This window comes from Lepidochelys olivacea, assembly GCF_965140295.1.
Source record: "Lepidochelys olivacea isolate rLepOli2 genome assembly, chromosome: 25".
Lineage (NCBI taxonomy): Eukaryota > Metazoa > Chordata > Testudines > Cheloniidae > Lepidochelys > Lepidochelys olivacea.
In genome coordinates, this window is record NC_140435.1 from 7188170 (window position 1) to 7206493 (window position 18324).

Here is an 18324-nt window from a genome sequence, read left to right on the forward strand (position 1 = left end):
CGGGGATCTTTGTTTAAAGACCCACTTTCCACCCTCCCGCTTCCTGTCTGATCCTGATGGGAGGCATCACGTGACCTGATTTTCTGTTGCCACATTCCTTTCCATGGCAACAGACTGTGACATGACAAATGAAGGCTTATGCCTTCTGGCAGGAGAGGAGGACACACAGCTAAGGTAATGGGTCCAGTCAAGGACTGGAGGCCAGTGACTCTGGCTGGAACCCATGCCAGGGATGCATTGGCTGACACTGAACTAGCCACTATTCCTTCTATGCCTTGGTTTCCCCAGCTATATCATAACCCCACCGAGGGGCATGAGAGGGTCAGTGCATCCCGCTCTGCAAAGTGCTTTGCGATCCCTGCGTGACAGGCCCTGTAGATGTAAATTCTGTTTTATAAATCCCATTCCAGCCGCTTGGCTCCTGATGGAGCAGTGCGTGCTGGGAGCTGTATGGGAGATGAGAGTAACTGAAAACAGCCTCTGAGGTAGGAGGCGCTGCTGGGCGCAGGGCACTTGCTTATTCAGGTGCCCAGCCAAGGATTTAGGGCTTTGGGGATTTTCAAAGGATTTTCAAAGGCGTTACGGGAGTTTGGTTTCCAAATGTCACTGACAGCCAATGGGATCTGCGTGCCCAACTTTCTAGGTTGCCTTGAAAACTCCAGCCAAGGAGCCTCGCTTTAGGTGCTGGTTGTTGAATCTCTTACCTCTAAGTTACAAGAGGGTGCGGCTTTCTCTCTGCCACGGCGTCAGGTTTAGCCCAGCAAAAAGAAACAGGCAGATCCAATGCTGGGGCCAAGCTAGCCGCTGAGAACGCCCCTTTCATTCCTTCCTGGGGCCTGCCAGGGAACGGGCGAGTCAGGGCTGCATTTGACCAAGCAGTGGCAACACGCTAGCTGTGAAAGCTAGGCCAGGGTGCAGAATAGCAGCTCCAGACGGCTGCAGAAAGAGACAGAGACAACAGGCCAGACTAGACGTTGTTCTCTGGATAATTGTTGCCCTCAGCTTGGTTCTTTTCTTTTCTTTTCTTTTCTTTTCTTTTCTTTTCTTGGGCTTAGAAGGAAAAGTGGCTGAGTAGCTACTATCTGTTCCTGCTTCTGGAGCACAAAGGAAGGAACTGGAGAATCTTACTGGGGTCCTTGCGATGCTTTAATAGAGGCAGGGAGTTTGCTGTCAAAGGGAGGAGCCTGCTCAGAAGCTGCTCTCTCTGCTCCCAGGATGAATGGTAGCCCTCAGGTGTTCCTTCCTGGGGCTGGGCCTGTGACTCTGAGCCACAATGGCAAATGCTCAGCTCCCACTTTTGGCTCCTTGATTTCCAGTGTGGTAGCCAGCCCCCAGCAGCTCCCGGTTTTCTCAGTGGGGGCCAGGTGAGAGGGGGATTCGCCCCTGTTCTCAATGGGAGCTGACTGGCTCCTGAGCAATGGAGGAAGCGTTGGTCACTCCATGTACGTGCCTCAAGCGGGAGCTGAGCTCCTCTGAAAATTGGGCTCCGGTTATGGGAACGGCGCGCTTTCAAATCCAGCCTTCGGGGGGTGGCTGGGGGGCAACGTGCCAGGCGCTGCAAGCAGGGAGACATGGATGGTCAGGATGTCTTCATGCTGAGCTGGTGTTAGACACTCCTGGGTGCTGTGGATCGAGGCTGGCCTTTGGCCAAAGTGGCCTCTGATTTTGGGTGCCCAGCTGGCGGCTCCTCTGGGGCATCCCAAAGGAGCAGCCCTTTCTGGCAAGGCGGGCAGGACTGCAGGGCAGTGCTTCCCGGCCACTGTGTTTGAAGGGGCGGGGGCCGGTATATTTTTCCTCAATGGCTCAGGAACTCAAATGAGCCGCACAGAAAATACTCTGAAATGGGGGGGCTCAGGGTCCAGTTATATTGTTATAAACAGACTTTTAAGCTGTGTGAGCCGTCTTTGTCCGACTCCAGCGTCCTGCTTGTGCGGCGTTGATGTGTGGTGCTATGCGACTCGATTCCAGGCACTCAGACAATCCCCGTTAGGAGCTCTGCACCCAGATGGGGAGCTTTTTGCTTTCATGTGCCTCTGTCCCACCTCCATTCCACCGCAGAGAGAGGAAATGAATTTCCAGCTGGGCTCTGTAGCCTTTTTACCACCATAAAGACTCACTTGGATTATCTGTCTCTTAAGCTGAAGGGATGCTGTCAAGATAAAACCCTTCCTCCCTTAGAAAAAGGATCTCTACCCATGTGGCTAATGGCCCGATCCTGTCATCAGGTGTCAGCAGAGTCATGTCAAAGTCCACAGAGACATGCAGACTTCCAACTGCAGGATCAGGACCTAGATGGTTAAACTGGAAGGATTTTTCAAAATGTAACTGGCTTCTCACTGTTTCTGCTGTTTGTTTACTTCTTGCACTTCTCTCAGCCTGGAGGGGGAAACTTGCCTGGTCTGTTTCACTTTTGCAGATAGTCAAGTTTCACTCTCTGGTTCTTTTGCGCTGGCCCCAGACTTTTGTGGGTGGATTCAGGTCATGGCAGGGAAATGTTGGCCAATCTATTGGGAGGGCTTTTAATTGCCTCATCAATTACCTCTATATTATTGTCGTTCCTCAGCTAAAAGAGAAGGCTGGATTCCAGGAATTTAGCCGTCAGCCTGGCACTGGGGCAGCCTGTTCAGGGTAGGCTAGTTTTGGGGAGAGTCACACGCTCTCCCCAGCCACACAGAGTTTGGTGAATAACTTCAAGGTGAGACAGGGTGGCCTAGTGGTTAGAACCAAGGGCTGGCACTGGGAGTCCTGACTTTGCTTCCCAGCTGTGGCTGGGGGTGGGGGGTACATGAATGAGTGGCTCAAATGCTCCGTGCCTCAGTTTCCCCATCAGGAAAATGGGTGACTGTAACCATAATAATCCATCCTTCCTTCCGACAGGGTGGAGTAGATGTTTCTGAAGTGCCTTGAGATCCTCAGATGAAAGTCAGTCTGGGAAGGGCCAATTTATTAGTGCGACTGAGGGACGGCTGCCCGGTGTGCAATATTCCTGATCCTCCGGTGGCCCTGGGGTTAGGACACCTTGGAGTCCACCTAGCGTATGCCCGGCTGCTCCCACGAAGCAGGCCCAGGGCTGCTGAAGGAGACTGATTAGTGTAGCAGCCCGCTTCGCACAGTCGCTGACCCCCTCCCAAGCTGGCAGCCAGCGATAAGCAGCTGGCTAGCTGTGAAGCTTTGAAATAAAATTCCCTTTGAGATTGCAAAGGGCTATTTCAGGCCCGTTCTAGTCACCTTGGTTTTCTTTTCAGATCACAAAGGTCCCCTCCCCTCCCTTCATTATTTCCTCCTTTTCCAGCTGGAAACCCTGTTGGGGGCCATTTCCCTGAGCTGAGATACAGAACTGAGAGCAGGCACCTGGCCCAGCCTGAGACGATGGCCATTGAGATCAGGGTGAAGACGCCCCCTGACTTCAGCCTTCCCACCTCCTTGGGGTCAAATGCCACGTCTTGTGCAGCGAGAGAGACCCCCCTCTCACCCGGCCCTGCAGCAGAGGGGAAGGCACCGGGAGCTGCAAGCCGAGGTCTCCCCAGTATCTCTGAGCACTCGGTAGCCAAGGCCCTGCCTGTTTGGTAGCTCGCAGAGGTTGGAAGAGGTCACTCCAGGCAGAGCTGGGAATGGGAGCCAGGTCTCTGATGTGACAGACAAACCACATCTGCTTTGCCCGCTGCCGCTCAAAGAAATGACTCTATGATGTGTGGGGGGGGGTGGGTGTCTCTCTCCGGTGTCCAGAGTAAACATAAGGGTTTGTGAGTCTGTTTCTGCCTCCGTGCTGGCCAGGATGCCTGCTCCGATGTGAAGATCCAGGGATCCCAGCTTCGAGGCCTGTAGGAGACGCAGATGGGGACACAGTCCCCCTGGGTCTGTGCTGTTTCTAACCACCAGACCGTCCCGGGATGCCTCGAGAGGCTGGAGGAAGCTGCACTTGTGCCTCCCACCAGGCTCTGTTTTCCTGTGGGGCAGGTGGGGAGAGCTGGGAGGGTTCTGGGAGGAGGGAGAAAGAGACTGTGGGGAGAGAGAAAGAGGGGGGCTGGGAGGGGTGAGGCTGAGAGGATGGGGGACTCTGAGGGGGTGAGGTTGGGGGGCTGGGAGGGGTGAGGATGGGGGGGTCTGAGAGGGAACAGCTTGTGATTGGGACAGGCTCTGAGGGGGGGGGTGAGGCTGGGGGGCTCTGAGGGGGTGAAGTTGGGGGGCTGGGAGGGGTGAGGCTGGGGTCCAGAGAGAGGCGAGCCTTGGGAGAAGGTACAGCGCGTGGTAGCTGAGAGGAGGGGGCAGCATAGGGGTCTAGGGGGGGTCAGGGGGAGCCTGCAAGCAGAGAGCAGACGCTGTGAGGGTTAGCAAGGCTGGGAATGCCTCTGGCTCTCTGGAGGCTGCAGCAGTCCAGGCCAGGAGCCAGGCAAAGGTGGCACCCCAGGGTAAGAGGCAGGGGGCCAGGGAGAGGGGAGGAAATCTGATGAGGTTCAATAAGGATAAGTGAAGGGTCCTGCACTTAGGATGGAAGAATCCAATGCACCGCTACAGACTAGGGGCCGAATGGCTCGGCAGCAGTTCTGCGGAAAAGGACCTAGGGGTGACAGTGGATGAGAAGCTGGATATGAGTCAGCAGTGTGCCCTTGTTGCCAAGAAGGCCAATGGCATTTTGGGATGTATAAGTAGGGGCATAGCGAGCAGATCGAGGGACGTGATCGTTCCCCTCTATTTGACATTGGTGAGGCCTCATCTGGAGTACTGTGTCCAGTTTTGGGCCCCACACTTCAAGAAGGATGTGGATAAATTGGAGAGAGTCCAGCGAAGGGCAACAAAAATGATTAGGGGACTGGAACACATGAGTTATGAGGAGAGGCTGAGGGAGCTGGGATTGTTTAGCCTGCAGAAGAGAAGAATGAGGGGGGATTTGATAGCTGCTTTCAACTACCTGAAAGGGGGTACCAAAGAGGATGGCTCTAGACTGTTCTCAATGGTAGCAGATGACAGAACGAGGAGTAATGGTCTCAAGTTGCAGTGGGGGAGGTTTAGATTGGATATTAGGAAAAACTTTTTCACTAAGAGGGTGGTGAAACACTGGAATGCGTTACCTAGGGAGGTGGTGGAATCTCCTTCCTTAGAGGTTTTTAAGGTCAGGCTTGACAAAGCCCTGGCTGGGATGATTTAACTGGGAATTGGTCCTGCTTCGAGCAGGGGGTTGGACTAGATGACCTTCAGGGGTCCCTTCCAACCCTGATATTCTATGATTCTATGAGAGCTGGGGCCTTGGGAGGCGACAAGGGAAGGCTTGTGGGGCTGCAGGGGCATGTCTCTGTCCCCCTCCCCCAACACCTCCCAGCTCCCATCGTTCGCAGATGCCCAGCGTGCTCTGGGTCTGCACTGACTGGGCCTGGTGCGTTACCGGGCGAGTCCAGAGTGCTGGTCTGGAAGATGGAGGGGGCCTTCCCGGGACGATACACTGCTCAGTGTGCAAGGGGTCTGTCTGCTTCTGTGTCTGCATCACAGGGGCCCCCTCCGGTCCCCTTAGGCCAGTGGGCAATTGAGCCAGAGAGGGTGCCAGCCACATGCTGTGCCTCCATCCAAGCAGCCAGAGAATTGACCCCTCCCTCTTCCTCCTCCTCTGGCATGCTGACTTGTGTCTCTTGCACATCTGGGCCTTTTGCAGAGTGCTTTGGATTGTGCATCAAATTATTTCTTCCCAAGTAGGAGGCTCATGAAAATGCATCACTTTCCAGGAAACGAAATGCACTTGCAAAAACTGGCATCACCTCCGAGAGAGCCTTTAAGCCATCCGAAAAGGGACGGCTCTTCCGGTTAATGAGATCCTGTCAGATCCGATTTGGCCCCAGCTTTCGCTTTTGTACAAATTTTAAACGTTGGCAGGAGCTAAGCTCTCTAGAAATGGCTCTGGGGTTATTTTAAATTCCCGTGGAAACAGAGTCAAGTCTTTAAGGAACTCCCCACAGTTAAGCCTCCCCCTGTAGCATTTGCGACCCAACCACTGCAGCCTTGTGCAGGTGCCCGAGAAGCTGAAAGGAGACTAGCTCGAAACCCCAAACGAGCTCGAGGGGTTCGAAGTCCAGTCCTGGGCATGTATTTTGCAGAGCAGCGATCAAGAGCTAACCCTGTTTCATGTAGGTAACATGGCTCCGAGTGGATTTTGTGGGCGAGAGGGCGACAGCTTTTTAAAAATTCAGGGTAACATTTTCCGAAGCACCAAAATGAGCCAAGCTCCATTGAGAGTTGGCGAAAGTCCTTACGGGATGGTTTTTGTGCTGATGAAAGGGGATGGACCGGGAGCCCTGGAGACTGACTACATGGCATGGGTACTGTCTGGCAAGCGATGCCCCTCACTATCAATGTGACTTGCGAGGGACCCACCGCTAGAGCACATCAGTCTCTTCTCAACAGAAGCTGCCAACAAAGGGACCAATCAATGCCAGCTACGACGGGTCCTGGAGAACAGGTGAGACTCACCATCTCCTCTCCCATAGGACACAGCTCCCGGGGCTGCCCGTCTTTCTCCACCAACCCTGAATCGGACTGAGTCATCTTGACAGAGCCAGCGGTGTTGGGATTCTACCCCCCACGCCCAGGACTGCCTTTCTGAGCCCAATATACAGGGCGATCTTTTGCAGACGGCCAGGGCTTGTCTACATGGCCCTGCAGTTCGTCCTGGGGGGCGTGATCGGCAGTTTGTTGTGCTGGAACTGCACTATGTGAACTTGGCCGGTGCGAAGTAAAAGGTACCTAGTTTGCATTGCATTGCATAGTTTGCATTGTCCTGTCTAAAGAGCCTCCACTCCGTGGGCGTTCCCATGGCTAATGCCAGGCAGGAAATGTTCATCCAGTTTTCCATAAGCAAATGCCATTTAGACTAAGCCAGTTTTTTTCACAGCATCGTATGGATGTTGATGAAATTTCTCTGAAATGGGAATTCCAATATTTGACCAGCTCTGGCTACGACAAACTCTGGTTTTAAAAGGCTGGTAAACTGGCAAGTCACAATAACTAATCCGAGGCTGAAATTCACCTCCCTCGGCCTTGACACACACACACACACACCCCTACCCCGGAGGGGTTGGGGTTTGTACAAAGTTTAGAAGAATATGCTTTGGCTGATTGCTTAAGCCCTGTGCATTAGAAAGAAACCGATTAACCAGTTTGGGAGAGAGGCCGTGTGTGTGTGTGTGTGTGTGTGTGTGTGTGTGTGTGTGTGTGTGTGTGTGTGTGTGTGTGTGTGTGTGTGTGTGTGTGTGTGTGTGTGTGTGTGTGTGTGTGAGATTCAAGAACACAAGAACATCTTGAATCTGTGAAACAAAAGGCAACTTGGCAGTAGCCCAATCTGTAATAGGGTCTAATTACTTTAGGAGCTTTGCAAAAGAACGACAAAGCCGCCTGGTTCCTGAGCCTTAACATTTAGCTGCTGGGCCTGGGGCTGTAACTTTCCTGGAATTTTCCTACCAACTTTTCCCAGCGTGCTGCGTTACAGACATGCTGCCCCCACAGTGTGTGATCTCCAAGGCACAGGAAAGAACCAGGGCATGTTTACAAGAGAAGAAGAATGGTCTTGTGGCTTACAGCAATGCTTAGCTGCTAGTGCTTATCCATAGAGCTCAAAGCACTTTACAAAGGAGGTCTGCATTATCCCCATTTTACAGATGGGGACACTGGGAAGGTAAGTGGCATGCCCAATCCCACCCAGCAAATCAGTGGCAGAGCTGGGAATTGACCCCAGCTCTCAGTCCAGTGCTCTCCTTGCGAGGCCACAGTGTCTCCCTGGAGGAAGTAGATCGAGACTCAGGAGAACTCAGAGCATGACCTTTGGCAAGAGACTAAGGGCCAGGTTTTCCACAATGCTCAGCACGTGGGTGCTCTTTGGAGAACCAGGCCCCGGTTGTGGGTGTTGAGCCCCTGAAAGTTTGGCCCCCGGAGAGCTGGCAAAAATGTGGCCCCACAAATGTGACCAGATTTTGAAATGTCTCAGCACCCAGTGTGGCATCTGATGTTCAGGAAATTTGACCCCAAATTTGCACCTCTATAAACAGCCCTTCCTTGCTCTGTGTTGTCTATTTCACTTGTAAACCCTTCTCACTCACACAGGTGGAACTCCATGGGATCCAGTGGAGTTATTCCTGATTTACACCCAGTGTAACTGAGAGCAGACTCCAGCCCCCAAGGCTGGCAGGGAGCAGAGAACCAAACCCTATAGAAGCTGCCCAGAACCCCTGTGCCAAATCCTCCCGGGCTGTGAAGGGTTTGAAATAAAGATGCAGGTCGAAAGTTGGGATTTGTGGCTGAGGGCTTTGTTTCCTTTGGCCCAGCTCCTCCCTTCCATTGCAGCAGGGCATGTTGTGCTGCTCTTTCCCTGCTGAGTGGCAGAGCTGTGACGGCGTCTGGGTGGAGAGTGGCTGCCACGTGTCCACCCCAGAAGTGGCTGCGTGTTGGCAATGGATGATAGTGATTTTTATACATGTCCTAGGCCTGATTCTGATCCTACTTACCTCAGGGTGCAAATCAGGAGTAAGTCAGTGGGCGTACACTAGGGGCTGGTCTGCTCCAGGAACTTACATGGGCCTGGCTACAGCTTCTCAGGGCACCGGATTACCTACAGCGATGGGAGAACCCCCTCCAGTAGTGTCTACATTGAAGCACTCCAGCTGGGGCACTGTTGGGCTTGATTCTGATCTGTGTTACCCTGGTGTAAATCAGGAGTAACTCCACTCCAGACAGTGGCGGTTCACACCGGTATAAGGCTGATGTGACAGCAGAGTCTGTCCCCCTGTGTCAAGGGAAGTTATGCTCATTGCTTAGGCTTGGGCAGCCGTGCCGCTCAGCGGGGTGACGTACCCACACCCCAGCTGATGTGCTCCCCAGACACAAACCCCAGTGCAGACACAGTTATGTCGACGGAAGAGGGGTTCTAACACCATTCGGGAAGGTGGGTGTGTGCTGCTTCGGCACCAGGTTGGGGCACAGGCCACGTAGTGCAGATGTACCTTTAATGGGCCCTTCGTCTTAGTTATGGAGAGGCCTTGGGGTCTCACTGTCCTTTCACCCCACTTTTACAGCTGTGTCACTCCCCTATTCCAACTGGCGCTGCTCCTGCTGTATCTTAGCTCAGACTCAGACGCTTCTGAGCGCCGCAGGTAAAAGCCCCTTGCGGTGGACTGTGTTAAAGCCCCGAGGGGCCTCACAGCTTAGTGTTTGGAGGCCGTTTCAGATAAGACCTCACCCCTGTAGGTCTTGTATGCTCTGCATGGACATTAAAGATCCCACAGACCTCCATAAGAGCTTGGTTTCGCAGCTGGAACTCTCACTCTGTGCTGAGAACTAGATGTCCACCCCAGAGACGGTTGCATTTCAGCAGTGAGTGAAGTGACTCCATGTGCATGTAACTCATAAAGTGCTTTGGAAGGGTCCTTGGGGCTGGGACGTATACCATGGTAGGGCCTGAAACAATGTGCCAGGCCTGCTGGAAGCTAGCAGAATCTGAGGAATTTTGGGTCAGTGCGAAGCGTCGGACCCGCCTCTCGTGGGAGTTCTGCTCTCTGGCAGCAATGTACAGAATGAGGCCCTCACATCCGAGGGCACATCCTGAGCGGGTGTAAATCCACTGAACGGAAAGGAACTGAGAGCACAGAGCTCAGGGAGCAATTTGTCTCCCACCAATCCCAATGTAAATCAGGAGTAACTCCACTGAAATCTATCATGTAAACTGGTGTGAGAGCAGAATCAGGCCTCTGATCTCGAAACTTGCCCTTTGTAAAACAGGGACCATGTTATCAGGAGGCAGAAAAGGTAGGTTTCGGGGACAGAAGCCAACTGCAGACAGCAGGCCAGATCTGCAGCTGGTGTAAAGTGGCGTATGTAATGAAGTGGGACTGTTCTTAATGTTTTCTCTGAATAGTGTGGGGGTGCCTCGGTTTCCCCTATGCAGTTCTTAAGTATCTAGGTGGTGGGATAAGGGTGTATGATCGTTGCAGAGCCCTAGAGGGCAGGTGTGTGCAGGGGTCTGGACACAGAGAATGGCCGACACCCTCTTTCCTGGCAACTAATGGCCTGGCCCTTCCCCCCTGCAAGGTGAGAGCTAAAGGGTTGGAGAACAAAGGAATCAGGTGACCTCCTAGCCCGGGGAAAGGGACAAAGCCCAGAGGAGGAGGGGCTGGAGAGAGTTTCAGTTTGGGGCTGGCTGGAGACATGGAGTGAAGTGCAGACGGGGTTGTCTGGCTCACTGCCCCCCAAAATGGACCCAGCTGAGGGGTCCTGTTCTCTGTACCTACAAGCTCTGTTTTAGACCATGTTCCTGTCGTCTAATAAACCTCTGTTTTACTGGCTGGCTGAGAGTCACGTCTGACTGCGGAGTTGGGGTGCAGGACCCTCTGGCTTCCCCAGGAGCCCGCCTGGGCGGACTCGCTGTGGGAAGCGCACAGAGGGGCAGAGGATGCTGAATGCTCCGAGGTCAGACCCAGGAAGGTGGAAGCCGTGTGAGCTGTTTCCCCTGCAGACAGGCTGCTCCCCGAGAGGAGTCTTCCCCAGAGTCCTGCCTGGCTGCGTAGGGAGCAGTTCCAGAGCATCGCCCAGGGACTCCGTGACAGCATAGCTCCAGTGACTTCACTGGGGATCTGGCCCAGCCGCAGAGACAGGGAAGACGGCGGGGGGGGGCTGTCAGTTACAAACAGTTCCTCAATGAATTGATTTTCCCTTTGAAAGCAGCGGAAGGAGTCGTGTCTCTGGGATTTAGCTCACGCGGTGATGGCTCAAAACTGGGTCAGTGGCTTTTCCACGGGTTGAACGTGCTGCCTGGAGAACGAGATTTAACCCTCGCTCCCAGGCAGGCCAGAACTGGGCCACCGATTTCACAGCAGCTCCTGCGTGTCCTGGGGGCGAGGAGAGGCTGATGCGGCTCCCGGCACATATCCGGGCATAAGGCCGTGGGCTGAGCAGATCCACAGGGCCTTGTGCTGCCTCTCGCTTGCCCTCCCCTCGGGCTCCTCCGATTTACATGAATGTAAGGGAGAGGAGACTCGCCTTGCTGACGCCGATCTCCGCTGTCGCTCCACTGAGGCGCAGTGGGTGATCTCAGCCCAGTGTAGCCAGCCCCAGCATCCTCTCCCAGTAATGGTCTGGCCAGGGGAGCCTGCGTCCATCAGGAATAGCTCCTGGGACCGGCGTGGAGTCACCAGGGCTCCGGCTGACCTCTGAAGAGGGCCGCAGCCGCATGGGAGGCTCACCCAAGCCTGTGTGTCCGCACACCCTACCCGCAGAGAGCACCCAGCATGGCCAAGCACTGGAAGGATCCTGCTGGTGGCAGATGCTCTTCCAGTCCCACCATCCTCTTGCTGGGGAGGGACCCCGGGACACGGTGGCGGGGGGGGGGCGATGCAGAAAGAATGCGCTGTCTCTGGAGTGACAACCCTGCCCCCGGCACTGCAGCTCCCTTAACCCTGCTGGGTTACGCGTCTCCCCGTGGCGGGGGAGGCCAGGCTCCCCCAGACAGATGCACGACGAGCCAGCAGTGGGTGGGGCCCGGTGCATCGCACGAAGCGGCTAAGAGGATGTGATGTGTCAACCGGCGGGGTGGATCTGCTGTGACAGGCCCTGGGGGACCTCGGCAAGTGGAAGAGCCTGGTGCACAGAGGTTGCCGGCAGCAGGTCTCGTCCCCTCGCCGGGATCTTTCTTGCATGAGGACGCCCCTGCTCCCAGGGTGTTCAACAGGGATGGGTCCAGACAGCAGCTCTGTCTATGCGCCGGGTGACTGCATCACCTGCTTCCTCAAACCCGCTCGGGGAACTTCCAGGAGACCCCTTGCAGGTCTGACGAACACTCTGGAATGAGACCGACCAGGACACCTGGGTTCTTAGACCCAGCTCTGCTGCTCACTCGTGGTTGGGCCAGTCCCTGCCCCTCTCTGTGCCTCAGTTTCCCTGTTTTTAAACTAGGTGCGATAAACTCTTTGTTCCCTCCCATGGCTCTCGGGGGACAGTATGAGCTCTAGACACACACACACACACACACACAGAGGAGTGCACAACCTCACTGTTTCTCTTCCGGTATTTCCCCAGTGGCAGGAGCGTTACATCCTAGCCTTCACGGGGAGCTGCGGGAGTTGGCTGCCCTTCCTTGGGATGTGGCAGGCTGACTGGCCCCCCAGCCTCCTTCATTTAATCCTCATCTGAATGCAGTGAGGTTTCAGCCCCACATAACTAACCCAGCACCTGCCTCCAAGTTCCTGTAGCGTCCGCAGCCGAGCTGGTTCCCCGCGTTCAGCCTTGCTGTTTAGATCCTGCCGCTTTAAAGGGAGCGAAGGCCTAGGGCTGGGGAGGGACAGAAACCAGTGGGAGCCAGGGGCCGGCAAGGCAGGAACAGGGCAGCTGCATGCCTGGGTTTGGGGACAGGGTAAGAGATGAGCTATTGATGAGCTAGGCTGGGTGAAGCCACTGCCGGCCTCTGGGAGCAGTTCACACAGTCGGGGCTGCTCTGCGCTCGCTCCAGACGGCTCAGCCACATGCAGGGGAGTTTCCTCACTGCTGCCGAGGCTGTCTTGGCATTCGAGGATTGGGACTGCGGGGCAGGGCTCAGATGGAGAAAGAACTGGGGGGGATGGGGGCAGTGTTCTTGGGTCTTGTCTGCCCTGCCCTTGGTTGTCTGCAGTCTTGTAGCTGTGTCTGTCCCAGGATGTTGGAGCGACAAGGTGGGTGAAGGAATAGCTGTAGCTGGGCCAAGACAGGGTATTACCTCGCCCCCCCCCTCTGCCCCCCCAGCCCCTGCCACTGCTTAGCTTTCAAGTGGCGCTGTTCAGCCATGGATATCAGAGCCCTTTGCTCTATCCCCATTTTAGAGACGGAGAAACTGAGGCACAGAGAGGGGAAGTGACTGGCCCAAGGTCACTCAGCAGCTGAGCGGTAGAGCTGGGAGCAGGTCACAGGGCGCCAGAGAGCTGGAACAGGGCCCTGGCTGCCTCCTTCAAGGCTATCGCTCTGATGGGTGTGACTAGCGTTCCAACAGCCACATCACCCAGCCCTGCTCCAGGAAGGGTCAGGCGACAGTGGTCAATGCCCAGGCATCCGGGGGAGGCTTTCGAAGGCCTGCTACAGGCTCAGCTGCAGGGAGAGGGTACAGAACAGCTGGCAAGTCCTAGGCTTGTGCTGGGGTGTGAGTGCGTGGTTACAGTCACAGGGGTGGAGGTCCTGGCCATGGGAAGAGAGCGCCGAGCCATGTGTTTCCCTTGCACCTAGGAGCCCAATCCCCTGCACTCCAGCCACTCATGACTCCGTCTGACCTGAGTGCTTAGCCAACGTTCATGTGCCTGGGGGTTGTTTCGGGGAGGAGGAGAAACTGATGATGAAGTCAGGTATTTCTTGGATGCAATTGGGGTTCTGCACAAAGAATGTACAAAGTCTGTTTCCCTGAACACAGCCGGAATCGAACAGCGAGAGACAGCTTCTTTGCTCACAACCCCACGCCCCCTTCAGCCAGCACTTTGCCCAAAAGCTCTCCCCGTTAGCTTTTTCTCAGGGCCACACTCCCAGTGTTTCTGTGGCGGGTGCTTCTCTGCCACCTTCTTAGCGCTGCCTCTCTTTTACCCACACGCCAGCCTTCCCGAAACAATACCCCGTGAAACTCCTCCCATGTGGATCTGTGCTTTGGGTAGGGGGCTGTTACTGTTTCAGCTACCTGGTTCCGCAAAGGAGCTTGATTGTGGTTTCCATTTATCCCAGATGAAGGACAGTGTTTGCCACCCAACTGTTTCAACAAAGTTTCAACCCACAACACCCGGAACACCACTTCCCATTCACGCAGCTGGGATGGGCTGCCCCTCAGGTGGCTAGTCTGGGGCTGCTTCCCTGGAGCCAACCCCCCAGCTTTGCAGGGGCGCGGAGGCAGAGGGGAGACAGGGGAGCCCATGCAGGGGCCTGGCCGGTGTGTGTTAAAGATGAAGGCAGCACGCAGTGCAGGGGACTCGGGGAATGGCTGCAGCGTGACTCAGCTGTGGAGAGGCTGCGCTGGCTTGTCTTGCCGCGAAGGAGAGGTTGCAGATCAGGCGGCAGCCTCCCTGCCAGGCCTCGCTGTGAGTTTCGCTCTCATTGCACAAGCCGCTGATGCCAGTATCCTCCTTGGGTTTCCTCCAGCTGAGGCCCTGGCCCTCCAGCGGGCCTTTGGGAGCCCATCCTGCCGCCCAGGGATCTCCCAGCCGCTGCCGGCTAATCCTGGCCCTGTCTCGTGGTTCAATCCCGTCTCCCCACTCTCTAGCTCACGGCGCTCGGCTTCCCCCACCCCTGAGTGGCTGGTCTCTTGGCAGGAAGCTGATAAGAGCGTTTCCGACATGTTTCAACTCCTGCTTTCGCTCACTGGTTTCAAAGCCAGCCCCAGCCTGTGAGCTGTGTTGGGACTGCTCCGACTGCCCAGACGGGAACGGCTCTGTGGCTAGACTCCAGCCAGGTCCTGTGGCGACATGAGAGGCCGAGCTTCCTCTAGCCCAAAAGATCTCCTGAAAATCCCAGTGCCAGCTGGCCATGCCGCCCGCCCTCTCTGCTAAAGCGTGATCCTTCCGGAGAGTGCTTTGGCCAGCATCACCATAAAATGCCTCAGATCAAGGGACTTCCCCTCTGCTCCTTAGGAGGCTCCTCCCCAAACTAGCTTTTCCCCGCTGGGCCGTGCTCCTAACTCTCACTCCAGTCTCAGGGCCCAACTCTCCTCTCCCTTGCTCTGCTGCAGATTGGCAGCACCTCCACGGAAGACCAGGGGAGTTTTGGCCGAGTACCTGATTTCGTTAGTGGAATTGTTCCCCGTTGCATATGAATCTCCTCTTGTGCAGGCACAGTTTTGTTCAATATCTTCATAAATGATCTGGAGGATGGTGTGGATTGCACTCTCAGCAAATTTGCGGATGATACTAAACTGGGAGGAGTGGTAGATACGCTGGAGGGCAGGGATAGGATACAGAGGGACCTAGACAAATTGGAGGATTGGGCCAAAAGAAATCTGATGAGGTTCAATAAGGATAAGTGCAAGGTCCTGCACTTAGGACGGAAGAACCCAATGCACAGCTACAGACTAGGGACCGAATGGCTCGGCAGCAGTTCTGCAGAAAAGGACCTAGGGGTGACAGTGGACGAGAAGCTGGATATGAGTCAGCAGTGTGCCCTTGTTGCCAAGAAGGCCAATGGCATTTTGGGATGTATAAGTAGGGGCATTGCCAGCAGATCGAGGGACGTGATCGTTCCCCTCTATTCAACATTGGTGAGGCTTCATCTGGAGTACTGTGTCCAGTTTTGGGCCCCACACTACAAGAAGGATGTGGATAAATTGGAGAGAGTCCAGCGAAGGGCAACAAAAATGATTAGGGGTCTGGAACACATGACTTATGAGCAGAGGCTGAGGGAACTGGGATTGTTTAGTCTGCAGAAGAGAAGAATGAGGGGGGATTTGATAGCTGCTTTCAACTACCTGAGAGGTGGTTCCAGAGAGGATGGTTCTAGACTATTCTCAGTGGTAGAAGAGGACAGGACAAGGAGTAATGGTCTCAAGTTGCAGTGGGGGAGGTTTAGATTGGATATTAGGAAAAACTTTTTCACTAGGAGGGTGGTGAAACACTGGAATGCGTTACCTAGGGAGGTGGTAGAATCTCCTTCCTTAGAAGTTTTTAAGGTCAGGCTTGACAAAGCCCTGGCTGGGATGATTTAATTGGGGATTGGTCCTGCTTTGAGCAGGGGGTTGGACTAGATGACCTCCTGTGGTCCCTTCCAACCCTGATATTCTATGATTCTATGATTCTATGAAATCCGTTACCTTCACCTGACTCGCTCCCTAAACGAGCTCCCCTGTGATTTAAAGACCAGGTGACGCATCCAGGATCTATTGCCTTCTGGGACCAACGGGAACTCACCATCATGTTGGAGGCAGTGATGGGAAAGCAAGACTCAGTCGTGCCCTTTAAGGTTTATTGAAGGAAACAAGGGGGCGGTGGGCGGGACTGAACCAGTCCCACTTGAACCCTCCACCCTCCTGCCAGGGAGCAGAAAGTTCGGCTTGTTACAGCTGGACTCGGCCTCGACTGCTGAGACGCGCCGGTGGGTTACCCAAATTCTGGGGAATATTTGCGGCCTCCTTTCTTACAACACAAACAGCATTTTCAGCAGGCCTAACCTAGGGCAGCTATCTAATGGGTCCTCAGGAGCGATTGTGGGGAAATGCTGGCACAAGGAAGGACTCGGTGAGAGAGAGCACAGTGGGTGTGTCTCGCCTGGTACAATCTGCACTGAGCTGAATGCACAAAGACAGCTGACTCCAGCAGACTCCTAGAAGTGTAAAAGGGGGTGGGAGGACAGGAAGTGGTTTGTCCCATCCCATGTGGGGATGAAGCCAAGAGCCTTCAACGTTTTTCATCTAAAAACAGGGGGGAGGAGAGGAGAGGAGAAAGTGCCCTAGCTCAGCAGTCAAGGGCTCATCTGGAAGTGGACTTTTACCTTGGCCATGTAGGCTATTCTGTGGCGGGTTTCTCCCCCGTGGAGTGAGTCTACTGTGATGAAGTGAGCTGTAGCTCACGAAAGCTTATGCTCAAATAAATCTGTTATTCTCTAAGGTGCCACAAGTCCTCCTTTTCTTACTGTGTATAAGTACTTAGCTATTCATTATGGCAGAGTATGAGAGAGATACTGACTCTGTAGCCCAGTGCTTGGGGCCCTGACCTCAGATGTGAGAGGTCCATGTTCCAATCCCTGTTTCTTCAACCTGGGTCCCTGCCCCCTCCAGGGAGTGCCCTTGCTACCAGGTTATTCTGGGGTCTCTCTTCGCTTCGGTACGGGACCTGCACAGAGCCTCATCAAACTCAGCCCTTTCCCAGGACAAGCTTTGTCTATTTCATCAAGACACTCCCGACTGGTGCCGCAGCAGGGCACGTGAAAGGAACTCACTAGCTAACCAGTGACATGCCACATTAGCATCCAGCGAGACACTGGCATTTCCTTTAGCAGCAGAGTGACGAAGTGGGACTGTTCTTAATGTTTTCTCTGAATAGTGTGGGGGTGCCTCAGTTTCCCCTCTGCAGTTCTTAAGTATCTAGGTGGTGGCGATAAGGGTGTATGATCACTGCAGAGCCCTAGAGGGCAGGTGTGTGCAGGGGTCTGGACACAGAGAATGGCCGACACCCTCTTTCCTGGCAACTGATGGCCTGGCCCTTCCCCCCTGCAAGGTGAGAGCTAAAGGGTTGGAGAACAAAGGAATCAGGTGACCTCCTGGCCGGGGAAAGAGACAAAGCCCAGGGGAGGAGGGGCTGGAAAGAGTTTCAGTTTGGGCCTGGCTGGGACATGGAGTGAAGGGCAGACGTGGTTGTCTGGCTCACTGCCCCCCAAAATGGACCCAGCTGAGGGGTTCGGTTCTGTGCACCAACAAGCTCTGTTTTAGACCATGTTCCTGTTGTCTAATGAACCTCTGTTTTACTGGCTGGCTGAGAGTCACATCTGACTGCGGAGTTGGGGGGCAGGACCCTCTGGCTTCCCCAGGAGCCCCGCCTGAGCGGACTCGCTGGGGGAAGCGCACGGAGGGGCAGAGGATGCTGAATGCTCCGAGGTCAGACCCAGGAAGGTGGAAGCTGTGTGAGCTGTGTCCTGAAGACAGGCTGCTCACAGAAAGGAGACTTCCCCAGAGTCCTGACTGGGTTCGTAGGGAGCAGTTCCAGAGCATCGCCCGGGGACTCTGTGACAAGCAGCGTGCAGGAGAATCTGGTTCCTTTGATCTCGAGAGCAATGCCACATTAAAAGAGAAAAAGACTCCTTGTGCAGCACCAATTCTGCCAGTTTAGGATCTGGAGTTGTCTGGCCAGTATTGGGGCGGGGGATTTGGGGCAGGGACTGACTCTTAGTCGACCTGTGCACAGTGCCTAGAATGGTGGCGCCTCTAGGCTCTGCCCCCCTCCCCCATAACAATGCCTTCGCTAAGCGACTCATCTATCTCACAGAGCTTCTGCAAAGTTTAATTAGCATCTCTTTGACGCTTTGCTATCTGTGGCTGATGGGCGTTATTCCAGAGAGAGGCGGAGGAATTCCTGGCCCTGTCTATCCAGGAGAGAGCAGGGGTCCTCAAGTATCCTAGCCAGCCAGATGCGAGAATAGGTCTCATGACAAGATCGCAGCATCCACTCAACGCAGGCCTGGTGAGAAAGGTCCTTCTGAGCTCCTGCCATCAGCTCCCCCGTGCTCACTAGCACCAGACGACGCACCTCCCAGGACTTGGCTGCTGTTCTCATGCAATGAGAACCACCCGAAGCACGGCTGAGAGCCCCCCAGCCCAGCCCCACCCTGTGTCCAGAGTGCAGCATGAGGGGCAGGGTTTTACACCGCGCT

General features: G+C 54.8%; 1 protein-coding gene across 1 annotated transcript in view; it reads left to right on the forward strand.

The window, feature by feature from the left end:
* The window catches only part of LOC311512974 (protein unc-13 homolog A), a 125475-nt gene that overhangs the window by 21808 nt on the left and 85343 nt on the right, over positions 1 to 18324 (forward strand). The window lies entirely within an intron of this gene.